General features: G+C 39.6%; 1 protein-coding gene across 11 annotated transcripts in view; it reads left to right on the forward strand.

Moving 5' to 3' along the window:
• ERC2 (ELKS/RAB6-interacting/CAST family member 2) overlaps positions 1–23,893 on the forward strand; it is a 973,185-nt gene that overhangs the window by 195,748 nt on the left and 753,544 nt on the right. Inside the window, exon 1 of one of the 11 annotated variants that reach the window (XM_068559361.1) lies at positions 18,485–18,506. The exons of the other annotated variants lie outside the window; for them this stretch is intronic. The gene's annotated coding sequence lies outside the window, so the exon portion shown is untranslated. Of the gene's footprint in view, positions 1–18,484; positions 18,507–23,893 lie in introns of those variants that run through there. 11 annotated transcript variants of the gene reach the window in all.

Genomic DNA, 23,893 nt, shown 5'->3' on the forward strand with positions numbered 1-23,893 from the left:
TCCTGAGGCTGCTGGGAGAAATTTCCCTTTCTCTTCTTTGTTTGCACAGCTCCTGGGGTTCAGCTTTGATTTTGGCCCTGCCTATGCATGTAGGTCACCTGAGGGCATCTTTTGGGAGGTCTGAGGTCTTCTGCCAGTGTTCAGTAGGAGTTGTTCCACATGTAGATGTCTTTTTGATGTATTTGTGGGGAGGAAGGTGATCTCCACGTCTTACTCCTCTTCCATCTTTAAGATCTCTCTCTACCAAGTTACTTCTAATTGCCAAGGTTAAGTCACCTGTACCCTTATTCTCCACTAGGGGGTTGGAATTAGGAATTTTATAGGCCACATTGAAATTCGGTTAGATATAACATTCTTTTGTACATCAAATATAAGGTTATATTTTGTACATTGTCTCAATAATTGCTATGATAATTTTTAAGCAGTATCAACTAAGTTAATTATGCTTCTATTTTTTCACCTTAGTGACTGAACTTTCTGAGTATTTAACAGGTGTTGGAAACCATGTTCACTATGCATATTATCTCACTTAATTTGGGAGGTACGTACAATTATTTACTATTGTGAGGAATATACCATTATTATCCCACATTTTACAGTTGAGGAAACTGAGGCTCAGAGAAATTAGTTTAGTTGGCCAAGGTCACACGACTGATAAATGAGTGAGGCTGGAGTTATTGATTTAACATGCATTTTGGATTCTCAGAGCCTGGCATGGGACCTGACAGATAACAAGAGAGCAATAAATATTTGAATGAATGAATGATTTCTCAGTTGTGTGGCAGCATCAGGTGACCAGTGGTATGTTGGGAATCCTTTTCTAAGCAAGGTGAGGGAAGAAAAATTAATCAGAGCTGGATCCTTGATGAATCAGCTATCCCTAATATGCTGTGCATTCTAACTCATAGTCAAGCCTTTGGAAATACTTGTGAGTCCTGTCAGAAAATATACAGAAAGCGGAAGAGTTTTAGAAGTGAAAAAAAATGTTTTGTGGTTTAGGGTCTCCTGAGGAAAGTTAACTCTGGGCTGAGTATAGTATGAGGGGAAATATGTGAGGGGCCAAGAAAGTATTTCAGGTCAGTTATGGCTCTTAGAGTCTCTTTACAACATCCCATTATGTTGCTGTAAGCCATGAGCAGAATAAAAGTGGATAGCCTTCCAGGACAGATGTGAAGAAGTTACAGGCAGGTCTCTGGTGCAAAGGAGTGCCAGTTTCAAACTTAGGCACCAGCCCTCTCCCAACCAGTCCAACCTAACTGACAATACTTTCATCTGGTTTCCGCTCTGCGCTTGGGTCTCTCTGTTAATCTGATTAAAACACCAATCCTATGTGTAGGTGTTAAATCTCCTGTGAGCACCTTGAGGTTGGGGTCTTAATTAAGAGCTTTTCTTTAACCTACTGGAAGCACAGGTCCTTTTGAAAACGTACGGTTTTCGGGTTTGGGGAATCTTTAGAAGTTGCATCACACATATGGGAGAGGATTCTTTATGTTAAAGTCTGAGTGTGTGTGCAAACAGGTGAGTATTTTCGGAGCTTCCCAGTTGCTGTGCATGTTTGACCTGGACTACACTGAGAGTGGTCTGCACCTACAGTTATCTCTCAAGTTTCCTGTTCATAACTGAGGGATGAGAAGTCTCATATTTTGTGTAAATTGGGACAACCATATTGGGAAAAAAGCTTGTCAGTATAAATGAGGCTTAGGCTTTGAATTCTGTAATTCTACTTCTGGAATCTATCCTTTGAGATAATTCTTAGTACAGAAAATGTTTTGTGCCTGAAGATATTGAGAGCAATTTCTCCCTTTTTTTAAAATAAGAGAAAAACATAATTTTTAAATTTAAAAAAAATTTTAAAACTTAAAAAAAATTTATTTTATTTATTTATTTTTTATTTTTGGCTGCGTTGGGTCTTTGCTGCTGCGTGCAGGCTTTCTCTAGTTGTGGCGAGCGGGGGCTACTCTTTGTTGCGGTGCGCGGGCTTCTCATTGCAGTGGCTTCTCTTGTGGCAGAGCACAGGCTCTAGGCGCATGGGCTTCAGTAGCTGTGGCACGCAGGCTCAGTAGCTGTGGCACATGAGCTTAGTTGCTCTGTGGCATGTGGGATCTTCCCAGACCAGGGCTCGACCCTGTGTCCCCTGCATTGGCAGGCAGATTCTTAACCACTGCACCACCAGGGAAGCCCTGTAATTTTTTTAAATAAGAGAAAACTGTTTTAAATAAGATAAAATGTAAACATTTCCAAATATGAAACTAACAGGGATGGAGTATTATATAGCCATCAAAATGATTCTAAAAGTACCAAACAAGGTACTTTATTACTTGCTTTTTATTCTTAATAATTTTCACTCAAGTTATTACTACTCCATTTTTCAGTCTGGAGAGAAGAGAGTAGGCTGTGGAGCCAGAGTCTGTGAACATGAATTCCTTCTTACAGTAACCAGCTGTTAAGTTACAGCAGTGACAAACACTGAATCAAGTGTCAGGAGACTTGGCTGTGGCCCAGGCTGTCCATAGAAGATGTGGATCTGCGGCCCCTTAGCCAGCAATAGCCGAACAAAGTACTCTCATAGGAGCTGTATGGCTGGTGCTTCATAGGTTCCTTGGAATACAAAGAAACACAATACCCACAATGGTTTTTTGTTGTTGTAATTATGAATCTATTTCCAAATGAAAATATGTTTTAGTTTTTCAGGATAACTTGTAGCAATAGACCGGAAGCTGCTTTTGTAATTCCATTGTTATTATTCTGCATAATATTTGCCATAGTTGGGATAGGGAAGGTATGTAAGGCCTTTCTTCGAGCTTATCATTTTAGCCTATAATTCCTTGATATTTGATCTACATAATCACCACTAGCTATTGTGGTTGTCCTTCAGGCATACACTCAAATGGGACATGCGTGGGAGGCATCAGAAATAAATTTTACACACTCACATTGTGTTTCTGCAAAAATCTAACTTAAAAAAAAAAACAAAATTTGTAGAGGTGAACTACCACTCATGTTGATATGTAACATTGAGATCAATCTGTAGCCAGATTTAAAAATAATAACCATCAGAACTTGAAAGGGGAATATTTTTTTAAATTAATTAATTTATTTTTGGCTTCGTTGGGTCTTCATTGCTGCATGCGGCTTTTCTCTAGTTTCGGCGAGTGGGGGCTACTCTTTGTTGCGGTGCACGGGCTTCTCATCGCGGTGGCTTCTCTTGTTGCGGAGCACGGGCTCTAGGCACGTGGGCTTCAGTAGTTGTGGCACGTGGGCTCAGTAGTTGTGGCTCACAGGCTTAGTTGCTCCGCGGCATGTGGGATCTTCCCGGGCCAGGGCTCAAACCCGTGTCCCTTGCATTGGCAGGTGGATTCTTAACCACTGCGCCACCAGGGAAGTCCTGAAAGGGGAATATTAAGTTTCAAAACCAGTATTTAATCTAAGTGCAATAGAATGTCCTTCTAGCCTGATAGGCACTTTAAATGAAGCCTCCAGACCTTCCACAATAGAATTTTAATGACAGAGAAGAGGGGCAAGTGGGAGTGTCCTATAGTCTACCACCCTCAGCTCACTTCCACTCACCCCTCAGGTTACAAAGACAGACCTGCTCTGGGGCTTGACAGGCCATAGGCAGTACTAGGTACCAGGTCATTTGCTTAAATTGCTGGAGACCTCATGTGTAACATGTGGAGGCAGGAGTTGGATTAGATCAGCATTTCCTAAACGTTATTTTGTGAAACTCCAGTGCTCTGTGAGGAGTTCAAAGGCATCCACAAGTAAAGAGTTTCCTTGATCAAATACATGTGAGAAATGCCACATCCCCCTTTAGAGTTTCCCAGTGTGTGAGCATATTCTAGGCTGTGAGATATTCTGTAGTAAAAATGTATTTTCCAGTGTTTCACCCAGCATGTCTTAAATATATTTGATGACAGAATCCTGTTAGCAAGGAACATATTTTGGAAAACACTGAACTAAGTTCTTTCTGAGTTCCAACATTCTGGGGTTTTAAACATGCCATCCAAATGTTGCATAGCAACATTACAGCCACCTGATTTTCCCACTAGATGGCAGCCTTGAATGAGATTTACTTTTTATTTTTGACTGGTTTCGTTTTGGACATTGCTTTTACCATGCACTGGGAGAGGGCAGATCAGTTATTAAATTGATTTTAAGGCCATTCTTGTAACATTTTGCAAGCTATTTAAAATAAAGCAGTTGTGTCAACTGTGAGGATACATATCAGCCTAGATTGAAATAGTATATGAATTTTTCTCATGAGAGCTAACTTAGGAAAAAAACCCACAATACTCTTTGAACAATACCAGTGTGTCTTATTTTTTGACGTTTTGAATCAGTCTTTAGCCAGACAAAATTTAATTGGACATTTGGGTTGTTCTTTTGATCTACTTGAAACACTTAACTGTGAGGCTGTCAGGGTGTCAGGAGGCAGTTGAGAATGTTCTTTAGTTCTATGATGGGTAAGAAGTGTCTTCAGCCACTACGTATATGTAAGTTTGTTAGGGGTCACTGAAATATTATTGTGTTTAGATGGCCGTGCACCTTCAGAAGGCCTCCCTTTCCAGGCAAACTATGTTAAGTGGTCTCTTAAAGTCTCCTTCATGATCTAGTAAATTTGTGATTGGCTCTGTATTAAAAATAATTTGCTATTAGACATTAAGATTTTGCTGGTCTGTGGGTTCGTCAGTTAGTCCGTCTTTCACTGGGTCTCACTGTTGTAAGCTTAAGCACTTCAGCAACTCCCCGCCACCCTCCCCTGCAACCCCCTGCCTGGAGTTCATGGAATTTCACACGTTGGTTTAAGTGTGCCCAGGAGTTTTGGCAAATGAAGACAGCTTTACTTAGGAATAGTCATGCTTCAAGTTTGTTCAACTGAAGGATGTTTACCTATTAGAAATGTGTACCTTTTTAATGATGGAAAGGGAGCTTTTAAAAATATAATGAGGAGGCTTCCTGAACAGCTCCCTCAATTACCTGAAATCTGTGTGTACTTGCAGGGGGTAGTGAGAAGCCACACTCTGAGTGGAGTCTCATCTTGCTCTTTCAGTGCTATCTTTTGAAGGTGAAATCTTGGTAAGGCCTCTTAGATATTATTCTAGTAAAAGATTCTTTCTGAACCCCAATAGCACCCAAGGACATTAAAATTCTCATACTTCCTTAAGGTAAGTTGCCTGAATTGTGATTTTCTTAGCATGACTATCAGGTCTTTTGCTTCATATTTTGCATTTTTTCGTAGCTTTTTCCATCATAATGTTCAGCATGGCATAGGCCCTAGTTTTTAGTTTATCTTCAGACCTTAGATTTTTAGCATAGTTTGTGTGTTGTGCTCTTACTTGGTTAGACTATTTGAGAAATTTGATGCGGATTTTGCGAGTGTGGTTTATAACTGAAATATCAGATAAAGCAGATAATAATAATCATTGTTAATATGTATTGATTATTTTTCTAGACACTATGCCAAACATTTTACACATATCACCTCATTTGATTTTCACAGCAACCTGAATGGGATAGGTGCTATTTCTGTGGCATTTTCAGAGAATACACTGAGGGTTAGAAAGGTGAAGTGAGTTAATGTCATACAGTTTGTAAGTGGCCCAGCAAAGACTGCAGATTTGGTCTCTCATGTCTTACATTTTTTTAAAAAAATAAATTTATTTATTTATTTATTTATTTTTGGCTGTGTTGGGTCTTCGTTTCTGTTCATGCCTTACATTTTGCCACCACATGAATGATATGAAATATTCACATCCTAAGTGTTTTGTGGAATGTGTGTATGAATCTTTATAAGGTTGAGGCAGGCTGTGCTAAGTTGCCACAAGGTAGGAAGAAATTTCCTGATAACGAGAACTTAACTGTCAATTTTTTTCTCAGCTTTAGACACCAAGATTTCTTGGCCTGATGGCTTCATATTCAAATATGTTGGCCGTGTTTCTCAAAACACTGAGTCACTATACTTTGCATTAACAGTGCTTGGCTTTGTCTTTTATGCAGAAAGCCCCTCCAGGCCTCTGTAATGTGCTAAAAAAGATCTTGTCTAAAACTCATGAAAATAAATAACATAAAACTGTTCTGAATAAATTTGACTTAAGTGAACAGAACCCTCTTCTGTGTATGCATATTGCATACATACAGTTGTGTGCGCCTGTGAACACATGTTCTGTCATAGTGCCTGGGACCAATATCCTCCATAGTGAAGGACATCTCAGAATTTCCATTATAAATTATTTTAGAGGGTTATAGCTAATACTGTAAAGAATTCAGCTCCACCTGGAACTTACTTTATTGTGTTTGCAGGATTAGTTATTGCAAGGAAGAATGTAGATGAGAACAGATCTTTGTCTTAGCAGTTGGAGGTGGTGCAAATGTTTGTGTAATTGTTGGAAAATATGGGAGTGCTGTCGGAATTAGATCAGGGACCTCAAAGATTCAAGTGGCAAAGAGTAATAGATCTGTTGGATACTGGATACCTAAGGGGCAAACACAAAGTTTGATATTTAACTTGCATGTTAATTATAAACAGGAAGTCCATACAGCATATTGAATTCTGTGAATCTCTCTTTTTTTTTAAAGAAATTAATTGGTAAGAATTAAAACATTATTAGACAGAGGCACATAGATTTATTTTTACCATCAAGACCAATTGAGACCAAGACTCAATTCAAAAGTCACCTCTTCTGGAAAGTCTGCAATAATTACTAAAATATACTGAGCACTTGCAGGGAGTGTGCTAAGCTCTTTACATGAGTTTTCTTATTTATTCCTCTGAACATCTTCATTTTACAGATGAAGAAGCCAAAGATCAGAGAGAGGAAATAAGCTGCTCAAGGTCATGAAGTAGGAGTTGGTAGAAGAGCTGATTGACTCTGGGGTGCAAGAGCCTGCAGTATGCATGGGTGTGCCCAGTGTTTTCTGATTCCCCCTTTGCACTGACATTCCTTTAACTCAGTTTTTCTCGCCCCTGGGGCTCATGAGAACAATCCAAGAAGCTTAAAAATGCATGCAAGTTCCACCCCCAGATCTGATTAATTGAATTAGAATCACTAGAAAGGAGGCCCAGGTGATTCTACTGTGTGGAGAAGGCTGGCTGAGAACTCCTCTCCCCTCTGCCCTTTATTCCTGGTCAGTTTTTTTTTTTTAATAAATAAATTTATTTATTTATTTATTTTTGGCTGTGTTGGGTCTTTGTTGCTGCGCGTGGGCTTTCTCTAGTTGTGGTGAGCGGGAGGCTACTCTTCGTTGCAGTGCATGGGCTTCTCATTCCGGTGGCTTCTCTTGTTGCGGAGGAGGGGCTCTAGGCATGTGGGCTTCAGTAGTTGTGGCTCGCAGGCTCTAGAGCACAGGCTCAGTAGTTGTGGCGCACGGGCTTAGTTGCCCCGTGGCATGTGGGATCTTCCCGGACCAGGGCTCGAACCCGTGTCCCCTGCATTGGCAGGTGGATTCTTAACCACTGCACCACCAGGGAAGCCCCCCCCCGGTCAGTTTTAATAGTTGTGAGGTCAATTATTTCTCAAGTAAAAGTTTAATTAATTCATTTAAAATTTGCATCAGTTCGTATGGGCTGGGCAAAAGTTTGCCTTTGCAAAGGATTTGCTAAGCAAATTAATAGATTAACTGGAGCATAAGGGAAACATTTATCCTATTAAAGAGCACAAACAGCTTTCAAGAATAATAGAAAACTTTATTCATTATAAACAAATTGATAGGTGAATTTCGGGTCATTTTAATGTCTATTAATAAAATTCTCAAGTACTGTTAGTCCACAACATTTTATTAACCTGATTGATTACTTGCTTTCAAAAAATTGTTTCCAAGAAAAATATTCTATAATTCTAATTTTTTGATGTAGTCAACTTGGGTCCTCCTTACTTTTAGTTGAAATAGTTATTATTGTCTGATGTGCTGTAAGTCTTCTTAACACCATTTTGTAGCTGGGTGCTTTGCCTTATCCATGAGCTTTCAGATTTCTTAAAAGCAAGGATCTCATCTCTTTTTAAAGTACTGATGCCCGTTTTTGGTGTTCTGCACCTTGCAGGGGCCGTATGAATGCGTGCTTTTGACTAAGGCAGTGCTTGCTTGGGCCAAACAAAACTTCAGTTGAGGAAAATGTAAAGCTCATATTCATCCTGTAGGCATCAGGTGGTCATACTCATAGGGGTTGTTTATGACCTGTGTCCATGGGATTGGTCCATGCCTGGGTCCTACCAGTTGTTCAATAGTTGAATTTTAGTCCTGGGAAGATGCAAGAGCTTCTGCTGTGCAGATATATCCTTAAATGTGTGCTGGATCTCCTGAATGGCTCTGGGTCACAAAGTAGGGAAGACAGAGAGAGATTGTACCTGGTCTATTGCTGTCAATTTTGTCCATTTACAGAAAGGCAAAGTGGCGCAGTAGTTAGGAGGTAAGGATCTAACATCAGTGAACTCAGGTTCACTAAGTGGTTCTACCACTTAGTAGCAATGTGGCCTTAGAGAGGACATGTACTTTCTCTGATTATTTCCTCATCTTTAAAATGGGATATTATGAGGGTTAAGTGAGTTAATTTAGAAACATGATTGAAATAGTGACTGGCCAGTTGTAAGCCTCAATATATGTTACCTTTTACTATTAATATAAAATAGAACTACTAAGTTTAGAGCTGTGATGATTAACAGGGGATAATTCCGCCTCCCAGGGGACATGTGGCAATGACTGGAGACGGTTTTGTTTATCACAGTGTGGTGTGTTACTGTCATTTAGTGGGTAGAGGACAGGGGTGCTGCTGAACATCCTGTAGTACACAGGACAGCCCTCCACAGCAAAGAATTATTTGGCTTCAATTGTCAGTGGTGTTAAGGTTTAGAAACACACACACGTGAATACAGAGATGGCAAATTATGTGGAGTATTAATGTAGGGTCATTGGGAAATAACCTCTAATCCATAGCCAGCAGTACATTGGCTGCTGTACTAACATATATACTGGGTCCCTTCTGTTTATCTCAAAATGGTCAAGTTCAAACATTTGAAGATGAGTAGTGGTACTTTTCTTAGTGAGTTAAATTCACATTTTGCTCTGTACTTTGCTATAAATACAATTGGTTTTAAAGATTAGTGTTAAGAGTGATCGCCAATGCCCTAAAATGTGAGCAGAACTTGTTTTAAAATGTATTAAATATGTATATATATTTAATTTATTATATAAGTAGTTTAAAATATTATAAATACTCTTGAGAATAGACTCCAGCCTCTTCGGCCTGGCCTCCCAGGCACGTCACAGTTAGGTCCCCAATCTACCTGTTGAGCCTTGTCTCCCAGCGTATTCCTCACCTACACTGTGCTCTCTTTACACTGGAGTGATGATAATATGAAGTCAACTGTAGAGACAGTTTTTGTGCCTCTAAAGAGAACTTGTCTTGCTCCTAGATGTATCACCTGGCACAGAATAGGCACTCAGTAAACATTCGGAGAATGCATAATATCTCTCCTTGTAGAGCGTGTACAGATGTACTAGACACTGTGTCTCCCTATCTTTGTGCCTTTATTCCTTCCTTACTCTGGAAAGTTTTCTTATTGAACTTCATCTTCTCTGTTAAAATCTACCTGAAAGACTCTTTCACTTATTTCTTCTCTTATTTTTTCTTTAACCTCCAGTCCTATGAATTCCTCCCTCTTCAGGGGCCTGAAGGACTGCGTTTTTCTTCCATTTGCCTTTTGTTAGATCTAGTCACAACGATATCCTTGTATACAGCTCAAGGTAAGGAGCCATGACTGCACATCTTTGTTTCTGCCACAGGGCCTTTGCACGCGGTAAGCATCCATGTCCTTGTCAAATAACTTAGTGGGTCATCCCTTTGTTATCAACTTGAGGTTCTGTTTGCTATCATGCTATTTACAATGTGCTTACTTTGAAATGAGTCTAGGGAGAGTAAGTCAAGGTACTTAGCCCCTTGAGGGTAGGTGCTGTGTCTAATTCTATTCGGTAGCTCCTTATCTAGAGTAGCACAGAGAGCATGACTAACAGATGTCTGGGAAATGATTGATGCCTTGTATTACTGTTAGGTGGTTAATGCTTCTTTATTATATATTGTTTGTGGTGTGAAAGACAATCGATGATCCTCTAAGTGCCTGTTTAATCAACTTAATCAGGGATATAAATGGAGTTTCTCTCTGTATTAATCATACAGCTACTGTGGGACTGATTTATATACTGAATCTTAACTTGTATAAGGAGGGATAAAAAGCAGGGCAAAGGGCTTCTCTAGAAATGGAAATTAGTCTTCAGAAGACCTTTCAGCTTGATTTAGAGGCATGCTACTCTTAAATTTCTAAAATCTACTACTGATAAGCATACATTAACTGCTTTTTAATTGGTGCCAGAGGCTACTGGGAGAATAAGACCAGTTCAAAATATGGCCCCTGCCCTCTAGGGCCTTATGCTCTAGCATAGGGCTCAGCAAACTTTTTCTTATTTAAAGGATCAGATGATAAATATTTTAGGCTTTGTGGGCAAAGCCTTCAGTTTCTTGTAGTTATTCAATTCTGCAGTTTCTTGCAGTTATTCAATTCTGCCATTGTAGTGTGGTCTCAGCAGCCATAGATAATATGTAAACAAATGAGCATGACTGTTAAAATAAAACTTTGTTTACAAAACTGGCAGCCTGGTTTAGCCTGTGTGCCACAGTTTGTTGACCCCTGCTCTAGAGTGTGGGTGAGGGTGTTTATAAATGGATATGTGTATGCATATAAAACTAGTGTGCTTTTTACTGCCAACATTGTAGGAACTCTGAGGTAGGAGAGAAGGCTGAGCCAGAGTAGTAGGGGAGAGGCTTGATGAAGGGGGACTTTTTGTCTATATGAACACACGTATAGAAATTTTCTTCATTCCACTTTCCTATCAAAGTTGTTTGTAAAGTCGTTCGTGTTTTCATATATTTTACAAATATTTGCTAAGTGATCATTATAGACAAATTCATTATAGTTTTTTACAAGTTTAATGATTTGTTGTATTTTCTGTGTTTTAATGACTTTTTTTTACACTTTAGTATCTCTGAAATTGGGATGCAGCTCCCAATTGATGGTGTTACAAAATATTCCTTTCTTTGCAGATATAAATTAAGATGTGTCAGATAGTCGATGATGGCTTAGAATGTAGAACAGGGTCACTTCCTTTAGATATTTTAGTTTTTATTTTAACATTTACTCAGGTACCTACTAGACACAAAGATTCTGAGGACATTTTAAATAAAGATTGGAAATGCCTTTTTTTTTTTTTTTTTAAACTGATACCTTAAATCCTGACAGAGATTGGTTACTTTACATGTCTCAGATAATGTTCTGTTAAATAAACTCTCATGTCAAGCATGGCTTTTTCTGTGCTCCTTGATGACTTTGGCTTGTTTCACAGATTTCCTTCGTAAAGGTAAAATATGGATCAAAATTTCAGAAATACCTTTCTGTGGCCCAGTAAGGAACCTGGTCGCAGAACTGTGCCTATTACCTATAACTTTCCCTTTGTTAGAAGCACAGAATTTGAGAACAGGTGTTGGAATATGTGTGTTTTTCCCTAATTTATCTCATTTTTATTTCATTGCTCTCAGATTTTCTAAAACTATGAAGTTCTTTATGCAGGACTGGCCTAATTAGGAGAGCTTGGGAAGGTTTGTAAAAGGTTTCATGTTCCCTCTCTTTCCTGTCTGTATAAATCAATTAAAATGGACTATGAAGGAACTCACACTCAAATACTGTATAGCTCTAGATTTCATTGCTATGTACGTGTTTTCTACATTCAAGGAGGAGGTTCTGCTTAGCTGTATTTATGATTTACAGTAGCCAGAGATACGTTTCAACCAGTTCCATGATATATGGGAATAAGACATAATATAGAAACATTATTTATGCCTCTGATCAGAAGGGGAAAGCTGTTTCTCATACAGTGCTTATGGGCTAAGCAGTGTGCATAGTAAGCACATCTGTCTTTGTAATTAGTATAAACAAATCAGAAAAATTAAAATTCAGATTAGTATTTCACAGCTGACATCTCTAAATATTTTTTAGTCCATGCTCCTGAGTAAAAATAGTAAACACTCCTCAGTGTTTGTAGTCTTTGGTTCCTTTTGACATGGCTTTCATTTATTTGTTCTCTTAAAACTTATTATTTGAATGCTGAGTCTTGAAATAATCTCTCCATGTTTTTTTCCTCTTGTGTATTTTAGAAAAGGTCTTCGGTGCAAAAAGGTGGTTAAATGTTAATTGGCAATTGATCATTAGAAAGAGAGAGAGAAACTGTGATTCTTATACCACATGCAGAATTTTACAGTGTGGTAATTGTGGTACTTTTGTGTGTGTGTAACCCAAAGCATTTCAAACCGTAGTTTTACTTAATGACATTCTTTTTATAGGGCATGAGAGGTAGGAAAGGGCAAGCCAGAAGCTGCGATTCATTCAACGATTTCTTCTTGGAATAACTCTGGAAAAATAAATCTTATTTTATTTATTTCTGACACCTTGAATTGCAATTTTTACCTGGCTTTACCTTAAAGTACTTAAGTGAAAAATATAATGACTTTTTAGAGCAGGTCTAAACTGTAGAGCAATTTGATTGAATTCTCTTATTTTTAGTCAAGGAACCAGAGGCAGGCTACCCTACCTACCATTAGTGGACCCAGGGAAAATGCTAATGGAGCCCCACAGACCAAATAGCTAAATATGCTAAAGGTCTAATTAAGCTATGCCTGCCTTTTCTCCTGGGGGCTTCAGCCCAGTGCCTGGAGACTGCAGGAGCCTCAGTCTCTCCGGGGCCAGGCCTGTGGCCTGTGAGCCTGTGTGGCAGCATGGATCTGCTGCAGCAGGACAGGGTGGGAGGTGGCTTGGCCTGTTCTCTGCCTCCAGGCCCCACTTGTCTGATTCACCATTTCCAGGGGGTTCTAAGTACCTCTGAGACCACATCCTTTGAACAAGGGGAAGGGAGAGAACCGAGTTATCTGGAGGATTCAGTATATCTGGACATCCATTTTGTTCTTGGTTCCCAGTGGCAGAGGCTGTGGTTCCCCCTGCCATGGGCTCTCAGCTCAGCATCCTCTGGTCTGCAGGCCAAATTCAGCTAACAAGTTCCTCTTGTTGGTTCAGGCAGTCACCAAATAAAAAAATATACAAAACTTTCTTATGAGACTTAAAAGAAAAAAATTGCATTTTGAGAGTTGTCCTGTGTGGGGTCCTCTCTAGTGTGGCCCAGGAGAAGGACCCCTCTGGCCTAGGTCTAAGAGAAGGCAAGGGTTGGGATAACATTACACAGCTAACTAGTGGTGCAAGCATGATAATATCTTCTTCAGAAACTATACATTTGTGCCATCTACTTTATACTTTACAAACATGCTTGCTTCTGATAGAGTGGAAAAAAAGGGAAAAAATGCAAAGGCAGAAATGATTTAAATGATGTATTATTCACATTATCGTTATCCCCTCTTAAGTTTTCTTTCTGTGCTAAGGAACCCTTGAAACTCACATGTACATCGTGACTTCGAAGGAAAGAAAAGCGATCAAAATACTCTCCTATGTGAAATTTTCCATTTTTTAGGGAATTCAGGTGTGTGAATCACTTCTTCTGTCCTGTCATAGAAAAAAAGAAAGAAACGGGACTTTATAGTTCAGCTGAGGAGGCCAGGGTTGGTGTTTTCTGAGGAAGATTGCTTATCATAGAGCAAAGCTATATTCTTAAATCGATTTCTACATAGACCTTATAGGAACAGTTTGCAGATGTGGACAGCATTCCCAAGAAAAGATTTTTACAGTGACTGACAACCTCAAAACCTTCCCAGAAAAAGGAAAACGTGTCCTTTCCCAGTTTCGCATATGCTTTCTCCCTGATCAAAAGACTGATTTATCCATGGTGGCACCTGAAAAATAAAGTTTTTAACAAGGTTGCTTCACAGTAAAGATGAAAGTACAAGCAAGTATGAGACAGGCCAACTGGAAGGGTTTGAGTATGGAGGATTTTTATTTCTTCTTGCAATAAACACATGTGGAGTCCAGGAAGGGTGATGCCGTCATCTGGTGGTGTGATGGAGATTCCCACTGACGCTGGAAAAATACCAGGTTAATGAAGTATAAAATGTAGCTTTAGGTACAGGCAGGTATTTTGTGGGTTTGGGAGTCTGCTGATGGGAATAAAATCTTAAATCTTATTGGTCTCAAGGATCTGGGAGTGGGCAGAATGGCTTAGGCCGGGAAGTAGCAAGTTGGGTTTGTTTTTGCCTCAAAAACTGCATTTGGATGTCCTGTGAGAGGTCAGTGGAAGAACTGTATGAGAGATGGTTCTCCTGTAGGCTTTATATGTTGACTTGCCTTGATGTTTTTACCAACATGTGTGTTGGTTGTTCATTTAGCACCTGTAACATGTGTCTGTTTTTGCATTGATTGGAGGGATTAAGCTTGTTTACACGTCTGTTGTATTACTGGGCTGTGAGCTTTTTAGGGTAGTACTTAGTCATCTATAATTTTTCTCTCTCAAACAGAACTAATTAAGCTTTGGAAAAGTTGTCACTTAGTAGAGGTTGGCTGCGTGGAACCAGAAAATAAGGTCTCCTTTCATGGAAAGATCAGACCTGCTTCCCTATTCTTACCACCAAGGGTCCAAAAATGCCTCAAGTAATAAACAGACCCTAGGGCTTGAGAAGCTGTTAGCAAAAACCTAGCTTTTAGCAGCACGGGATCTGAAACAACTCCCAAAGCACATCATTTTCACGGAAGATGCAGGTTCTAAAAAAAATTGAGGATGCCTTCCTCCATAGTGAAGTCACTGTCCTTTAGAAAGGAAAAATACTACAGTGGAATCCACGCAAGAAGAACATTTGCTGTTCCCAGGGAAACGGTCTGCTCAGCAGATGGCCTTCACATTTAGGGCCTTGATAGTTTCAGAACTGGAAATTATCATCCTGAAATGGAGAGGAAGAAAAGTTGATTTTCTGGGTATGTGCCCTTCAAATGGAGATCATTTCTCAAGTGATACTTGAAAAAAAAAGTATGGCACTATTATCTGAAGCTCTGAATTTATATGTAGCCCTCTACTGTTTGGATATGTGCTAACCAAGGATTTTTTTTTTTTTTTAGTAAGGAGACATTTAGTGAGCTAAGATCATCAGGAAAGATTTCCATAAAGATAAATTCCCACCTTATATTCCCTTATGCATTGTTCTTTCTGCCTAGATCACTTTCCCTCCAAGTATCTTTAATCAACTAATGTTGGCATGTGAGTTGGCAGCGTCATTTGTCTTTCAGATCCCAGATTTGTGGTCACTTCCACAGGGGAGTCTTCCTTGAATTCCCAGATTCACTTTGGTTCTCATTTTCAAACGATTTCATATCATCTTATAGTAGGACTTGCAAACTGGTATGCCTGTAGGAGCCAAGTATGTGATGTAAAGAATGAAATGGACTGTTGATAGCAGAACCTCCTGTCATGATGGAAGTGTTCTATATCTGCCTGGTTTATGATGGTATCTACTAGCAACATGTGGCTATTGAGCACTTAATGTGACTAGTGTAACTATGGACCTAAACGGTTAGTTACTATTTAACTTTTAATTAATTAAAACTTAAAATTAGATAATCATGTGGCTAGTAACACAGGTCTGTAGAAAAAATAGCAGCATAAATGTGATGACAAATGGTGATAGAACTTGGGCTCAGTGTCGGGGAGACACAAGGGAGTGCTGAGGACTGTGGAAAACCAGAAACCATGTGCCATATCAAAAAAGGACAGCTGTTGCTCAGTTCTAGCCAGTTTTTCAGAGTAGCAGAAAATCCTTATTTTACTGTGAAATTTCCTTATTATTATCATTTTTTAAGTTAGCAGCTATCTGAAATTCTTGGTCAGATTTTGCCCATGTGTAGCCATTTTGTGACTTCTGTGATTTTTCCATAGCAAGTATCACTATTACAGTCGTTAGTATAATTATTAGTTTAATTTGTCTCTCTGATAGAATGTAAGCTCCATGTGGACAGAAGCCATGCCTGTCTTGTTCACTATTACAACTTAATACTCAGTTTGCTATTGAGTAGGCACTCAGTAACATTTGTTGAATGATTAGTGTATGCATAAGGTGAAAATAAATTAAAAGAGGGGGGGAAAAGCCAAATGTAAGTAATAAGAGTCAGGGAATTTGGCTCTTGAATGAAATCCAGCTCGCTTTTCTTCATGGATAAGCAAATGCCTGGATGGGAGGAACTCTTCTGGATATAACTCAGTACACGGTGGTTTTAAGGAAAGAGACCAGATCTTAGAAGAATGCAGTGTGTGGCCTTGAGTATGCTTGGTTCCCTGAGAAGGGGGAGAGGTGGTATAGACCAAAGGAATCTGGACAGGAGAGGCTCTCTGTGAAAGCAGTTGTTCCCCCTGTAAACCCTAAAGGAGATCAGGAAGAATCAATTGTTTCAAGACAATAGGGGAAAATGCTGTTGCTACTACTTGTCATGGTGTCTATATCCCAGCTGAAACCATTTTGTCTTAATACTCTAAACCGTCTGAATATCCTAGAAATTCCAAGGTTTAAGGTCCAGAAATTGTTAAGAACTGTGTATCAAGACCTTTGATGTTAGTAATAGTCTATCTCATGGAATTACATTTTTGGAGTGTTGGTATAAAACTTATGAAGTTTAACTGAATTAAATTCTGTGCCCTCCAATTACCCAGTTGAGTTTATAAAAAAGCCCATTTCACATTTGGCTATTAACACAGTTGCTTTGAATTGAGCAAATCATCTGAGATGTTCATGAGAAATTATTCGAAGAAAAGAACAAATTGTGTTTATTTTCATGCTGCTCTTCTTCGCCTTGTCTATAGATGAGTTTTCATAGTGATTCTCTAAGATATAGAACTGTAATAGATTCTCATTTCTGTTATTGTTGTTGTTAGTATTCTTATAGGGAAATAAGTACATTTAAAACCAGTTGTAGGCAGAATGGCCCCCCCAAAGATGTGGACATCCTAATCCCTGAAACCTGTGACTATGTTGCTTTACATGGCAAAAGGATCTTGCAGATGTGATTAAATTAAGGATCTTGAGATGGGGTGATTATCCTGGATTATCCAGGTGAGCCTAAGATAATCACAAAGATCCTTACAAGTGAAAGAGAGAGGCAAGAGAGAGTCAGAGAAGGAGATGTGATGATAGAGGAAGATACTAGAGTAATGTCATTACTGGCTTTGGAGATGGAATGTGCCCAGGAGCCAAGGAATGCATGGACGCCTCTAAAAGCTTGAAAAGGCAAAGGCAGGGATTCTCCCCTAGAGCCTTCAGAAGGAATATGGTCCTGCTGACACCTTGATTGTGACTCGTGAGATCCATTTTGGACTTCTTGTCTCTAGAACTATAAGATAAAAGATTTGTGCTATTTCAAGCCATTAAGTTTTTAATAATCTGTAAGAGCAGCAATAGGAAATTACTTCACCAATGAATGAAATGAAGTCTGTTTACAAATTATGTTCCACATCAAAAATTATGACATGTGATCTGATAAGTGAATTCGTTTATTCAGTAATATTAATTAAGCACCTACTTGAGGAGGACATTATTCTAGCCACTGGGGATTCAATGGTGAGCAAACCCCATCATAGTTCCTGCCCTCAGGAACTATGGAGACAGATATTAAACAACTACACACATAAGTATTTAGTTGCACATGTGGTGTTATAAGGAGAAGGGAAAATGCATAGTTTGAAAAGGTGGTCAGGGAGGGCTTTCCTGAGGAAGTGATTTTTGGGTTGAGCTCCACATGCTGACTGGGAATTAGCAGGGAAAGGGAGACGATGGGGGAGCATTCCTGGTAGCAGGAACAGCATGTATGAGAGCCCAAGGCAGAAGTCTCCAGCATCCTTGAGGAACTGAAGAATTCTGGGGATGATAGAAGGAAAGGTGCAGGAATGAGCCTAGCAGTGTAGGCTTTGGATGCCCACACAGTGGGATCACAGGAAAGGTTTTAAGCTGGGAAGGAATCAAGGACTGTAGTAGTGTAGCAAGTATCATTTTGCCTGTGATGTGGAGAAAGGATTGAAGTTAGGTGAGAATAAATGAGAAGTAGAGTGACCATACATCATCCAAACTAGGACATTTCTGAGAGTGAGAGGAGGTGCTTTACTACTTGGACAATATTAACTCAGACTGTCCCAAGCCCACTGGACACTAGGAAACTGTTGTAGTCCCGAAGTGAACAAGAGCAGGAGTAGCCTGGACCACGTGGTAGCTGTGAAGATGGCTCCCTGAGAACCACATTGGAATGTACTTTCTTTTTCTCTTGGCCCTTTTATGTTCACTTCTTGCTAGAATAAAATTTGTAGATAAATAATTTCAAACAGGTCCAGTTGCTTTGTATGTTGGCCTCTGTAAACAGGCTTCATGTTTTCCACCACACCTGCCTCCTTTTTCCTGCTGTCACAGAATCCCTGGATCTTACCTCTGAAGACATACCATGTGCAAGCAGACTGCACAGGTGGAAACAAAGGCACATACCGTGGAACTGGACACCCAGGTTTGCCTGCACTTGAACTGCAATTTCTTCAACCTCTAAGTTTTCATTGCCATGCCTACTGATATTAGAGAATATTAAGCAGTTTGCTGGTTTCTGGCAGTGATTTTCAATAGGGGGTGCTGTATTGAATCCTTTGTAAGGCAGTGCATAGAGCCTCAACTGGGGATAATTCCCCCAGTCCTGCCTGATTATGAGAAGAGAGTAAGGATATTTGCAATCAAACATTTGATTTCTGTTTGTTACCTTTTCTATCACTTTGTGTGAATCTCAAGAAAGTTTTCATACTTGACATCTGCTATTACTATTACTATATTTATGCCTAAATTCTGCATTCTGACAGGGATGCTCTGTTTCCTGTATAGGGTGAAGCTTTATTCATTTACTGCTTGTTAAATGTGTGGCAAAGGCCACATTCTTATGGGCTGCCTTTGGGGGTCTCCCTCCCGCTTTAATAGCCTCACCCTTTGCTATACTCCCAAGGGCATCTTCCACTTTTGGCACATTTTACAGCCTTCCCCCAGTATTCCCTGAGCTGTCTCTATTTCTAGAACTTGGTGTTTTCCATGTTCTCACCTGGGATGCCCTTCCGTTCTTACAAGTCCAGGACTGATTTCCCCCGTGTAGTGGTCTGTTTTACCTCTGTGTTCAGTATGGTATAAATATATATATTTTTTCTGTTGTAACACTCATCAGCTCATGACATGGACATCCTTGAGTCAGGGGATAAGTGGGGGGGGGGGGTATGTTTCATTCCAACAGTGCCTTGTCCAGAATATGCTTTCACTAAATATTTTCTTCATTAAATTATTAATGTAAATCTTGTTGAGTAGATGCCATAATTTTGAATTTTTATTTGCATTTAATAATGTAGAGCAATTTTAACTGAACTTTCTTTTTCTTATTAGTCCACAATCATGGTATAGTTTTTAAAAGAAGTAGTAAGAGTTATTAAAATGTTTTTTCCTGCACTTTGGCTGGGCTGTCTTAGGTTTTCCTGTAGTCAATTTCTAGTATATTTCATATGGCCTTTGCTTATGTCAAAGTTTGACAGTGTTGCTATGAAGTAATTGTTGAATTCATTTTTGAGTGTCTTTACTTCATATCCTCTGGGCTTTTCTTAAGCTTTCCTTTTAGGGAAGGCTTTCAGAAGTGTGTGGTTTGGTGTCCGTGAATTCCTGGAAGTTCTGGATGGTTGGAAAATGATTCACACAGTAAATATCTAGGGCTGGATTTGCAGATCATATGGTAAAATCTTTCAGGCACCGTTGGCCATCAATCATTGCCCTGCTGGAAGTAAATAAAAGAGATTAGTGTCCACACAAATCTTCTCAGCTATGGCTTTGACATAACGGACATTCTTTAGAGCAGTGGTTATCAAAGAGTGGTCTTCAGACAAGCAGCATTGGCATCAGTTAAGAACTTGTTAGGAATTCAGAGTTTCAGGGACCACCCCAGACCTCCCAGACCTACTGAATCAGAAACTCTGAGGTTGGACCTAGCAATCCACGTTTTAACAAGCCCTCCAGGTGATTCTGATTCACACTGAAGCTTGATAACCACTGCTTAAGAAGATAGGGAAAAAAAATATTAGAAATTGCCCCACCTCATGCTTATACTTGCTAAGTAAGATCTGAAATAAACCTTGGTTTTCTCTTTAGCTCCTTTTCTGAACTTCCTCTGAGAAAGTCATCATCCTGAGATTTCATTTGTTCATTCGTTTGTTCATTCATTCGTTCATTTAGAATTTGGGAATTGCAAACCTCAATGCTATATCTGAAAGATTTATTCTTCATTAGGAAGGCAGCTGGTAGATACAGGCATTTAAACAATTGTTATAAATGGTTGTTTGTGACATTATTTCTCTCACACCTCCTTCTCTAATTGAAAGAGATTTGCTTAAAGGAGGATTTATCTTTGTTCTGTCTTGGACAGCATTGCACCAAAACTGCAGCTGGCCAAAAATCTTGGGTATGGCACTGTGCTTAGGGCTTCAGTATGTTAGAAGAAGAACCCCGTTGTGCTGAGAAGCAAGCAGAGGCTCAGGGAGGGCAGCCACTCATTCAAGGTCCTGTAGCTAATAAGTGGCTGAGCTGGGGCATGCCCATGCCCCCTTCCAAAGTCTCTGATCTTAACTACCCCACACACCGCCTCACCAGTGTCACAGGGCCTTGGGACAGCACCAAGTAATTGCTGCCCTCTGGGCCTCTCTCCTGTCACAGGATCCATGCTCTTGAAGCCCATAAAACCCTACCTCCTCTTCTCTCCAAAGTATAAACTTCCAGTCCACGAAAACTAATGCCTTCCAGGAAAACCTTTGAAAAACTACTCAAGATAGCAAAGGGAGCTGGAGATATTACTTAGACTTATGGTTCTCTCTCAGGACTTTGGAGTGAAAAAAACGAGATATAGTAAAATAAGTAAATATATGTACAATTGTTTATGTGTATACCACCAAACCTTTGAAGATGGCTATAGAGTTGCCAGCTTTTAATTTTTCCAACTTAGGAAATTGAAAAAAAAAATGACAGCTATCACCGATTACCTTCGTCATTTTAAAATTTTATTTTATTTTTATTTATTTTATTTTTGGCTGCATTGGGTCTTCGTTGCTGTGTGCGGGCTCCCTCTAGTTGCGGCGAGTGGGGGCTACTCCTCGTTGCGGTGCGTGGGCTTCTCATTGTGGTGGCTTCTCTTGTTGCGGAGCACGGGCTCTAGGCGCGCAGACTTCAGTAATTGTGGCACGTGGGCTCAGTAGTTGTGGCTTGCAGGGTCTAGAGCGCAGACTCAGTAGTTGTGGCGCACAGGCTTAGTTGCTCTGCGGCATGTGGGATCTTCCCGGACCAGGGCTCCAACACGTGTCCCCTGCATTGGCAGGCGGATTCTTAACCACTGTGCCACCAGGGAAGCCCTAGCTTCGTCATTTTTAATGTCAGAATTTTTCTCTTTTCTCAGCACTCAGCCCCTGGGTGAGCTCATCCAGTTTATGGCTTTAGATACCATCAGTTTATTGATGATTCTCAAATTTATATCTTTGACCTCAGCATTACCTTTGAATTCTAGAATCATCTGTTCAATCGCTACTCCACCTCTCTGCTTATATGTCTCATAGGCATTGCAGATGCAGTGTGTCCAACCTAGATTCTTAATTCCCCCCATTCCCTTGGTCTTCTTTCAGTGTTTCCCATCTGATGTTCAGGACAGAAATCTTTTCATTATCTTTTGGCCTGTCTCTCACATCTCATATCCAATTCATGAGCAAATTTTGTTGGTTCTCCTTTCAGTATATATCTAGAACTCAACCCCTTTTTACCACCTCAGCTGCCACAATCCTAGCCTAAACCACCACAGTCATCTCTCGCCTGAATCATTCAATAATCTCCTAATTGCTTTCCATGCTTATTGCCTCTTAGGAACTCTTCTCAACACAGCTCAAGAATGATCCTTTTAAAAGTGAGGCTATGTCCCTCCTTTGCTCAAAACTCTCCCATGGCTCCCATCTCATTCAGAATAAAAGCCAAGACTCCTTCACCAGTAATAAATCATGTGGCTATCATATCATCACCTGATAGGATGTGATGACAAGGGCAGTTCATCTCTGTGGTGTTCTTCCCCAAACCCATAACCCTAGACTAAACACAAGGGAAACATCAGAGAAACCCATATTGAGGGATAATCTACAAAATACCTGACCAGTGTTGTTTACACTGCAAGAACATGACAAACAAGGAAGGACTGAGAAACTGTCACAGAGCAGAAAGGACTAAGGAGACACGTCTAAATGTAGTGTGGTGTCCTGGATTGGATCCTGGGACAGAAAAAGACATTAGTGGGAGAAGTGATAAAATATGAATAAAATCTGGGGTTTAATTAATTCTATTGTACTAATGCTATTTTCTGTTTTGACAAGTGTACCACAGTTGTGTGAGATGTTTGACATTTGGGGAAACTGGCTGAGAGATCTGCTCTGTGAACTATCTTTATTCCACAAATCTAAAATCATTCCAAAATTAAAGTTTTCTAAAAAAAAAAAAAAAAAAAAATCCTTACAGTGTCCAACCATGTCCTATGTAATCTGGTTCTGATAAATGCCCTAACCTCATTTTCTATAACTTACCCTCTTAAGCCATACTAAACTCTCTCGGATATGCCAAGTTTGTTTTTGCTTCTGGGCCTTTGTACTAACTGTGTCTTTTGCCTGGAATGCTTTTTCTTCAGTGCACGGCTAGCTCCTTCACCTCCTTTAGATATTTCCTCAAGTGCAACAGTATGAGAAAGGGCTTCCCTGATCTTTTCTCTCCCCCTGTTCTACTCTCTGTTACCTTTTCTTGCTTTATTTTTCTTCGTAGACTTCTGTGTGTATGCTGTGTGTGTGTGTGTGTGTGTGTGTGTGTATGTGTGTGTGTGTTTCTTCCTCCACTAGAATGAAGCAGGAAAATGTTTTATTTACGCTGTATCCCCAGAATAATGCCTGGCCTATAGAAAGGACTTACAATTGTTGAATGAATGGCTAAATTTCATAAAAATTTAGAGTGAGCATCCAATCTCAGAAGGAGCAATAGTCCTTTAAATGGAATGAATTTAGCTTTATGAAAAATTCATAAAACTTAATTTTTTAGTTTGTTTTGCTATGGACTGTTGAAAACTTGATGGCTGATACTGGCCTACCAGTTGAAATTTTAGAGTCATTGGGCTAGGTCATTTTCCCTTCAAATGAAAGTGGTATTTTAATTATTCTAAATGCATGCTATTCAATACAATAGACACTATCCACATGGGACTGTTTACATTTAAATTAATTAAAGTTAAGTAAAATTAATTCAGTTTCTCCATTGGACTAGCCATATTTCTAGTGCTCAAGAGCCACATGTGGCTAGTAACTACCAAAGTGGACAGCACAGCTATAGAACATTTCCATAGTTAACAAATGTTGTATTGGCAGCACAGTTTTAGACAGATAAGTCTTTGTTTTAATACCTTCAGATAATAAAAATCAAATGATAATAGCAGGAACCATAACTTACTGGCATTTACTATGTGGTATGCACCGTGCTGTCTGCTTTCTAAATGTTGTCTCAATCCCCAGATTGCTGGCAGAGGTAGTATTTTTATTTTATAGATGAGGGAATTGAAGGTCAAGGAGAGTAAGTTTCCCAAGACCTCACACCTGGTAAGCCAGGTTTCAAACTCAAGACTGCTACCAAAGTAAGGCCTGTGAACACTGCATTTCAGAGAAGTAGCACTTAAAACCATGGTGTGTCTTTGGATAACTATCTCTCATTGACAGGCAGCAAGGTTGTCAGGATATATTTGTTCCTTTCCCATCTTTCCAATTGCATCGATAAACTCCAACTTTATTCTGCAGGATAAATTTTATCCTAAATGCCTCC

The sequence above is a fragment of the Eschrichtius robustus genome, chromosome 12, assembly GCF_028021215.1.
Source record: "Eschrichtius robustus isolate mEscRob2 chromosome 12, mEscRob2.pri, whole genome shotgun sequence".
NCBI lineage: Eukaryota > Metazoa > Chordata > Mammalia > Artiodactyla > Eschrichtiidae > Eschrichtius > Eschrichtius robustus.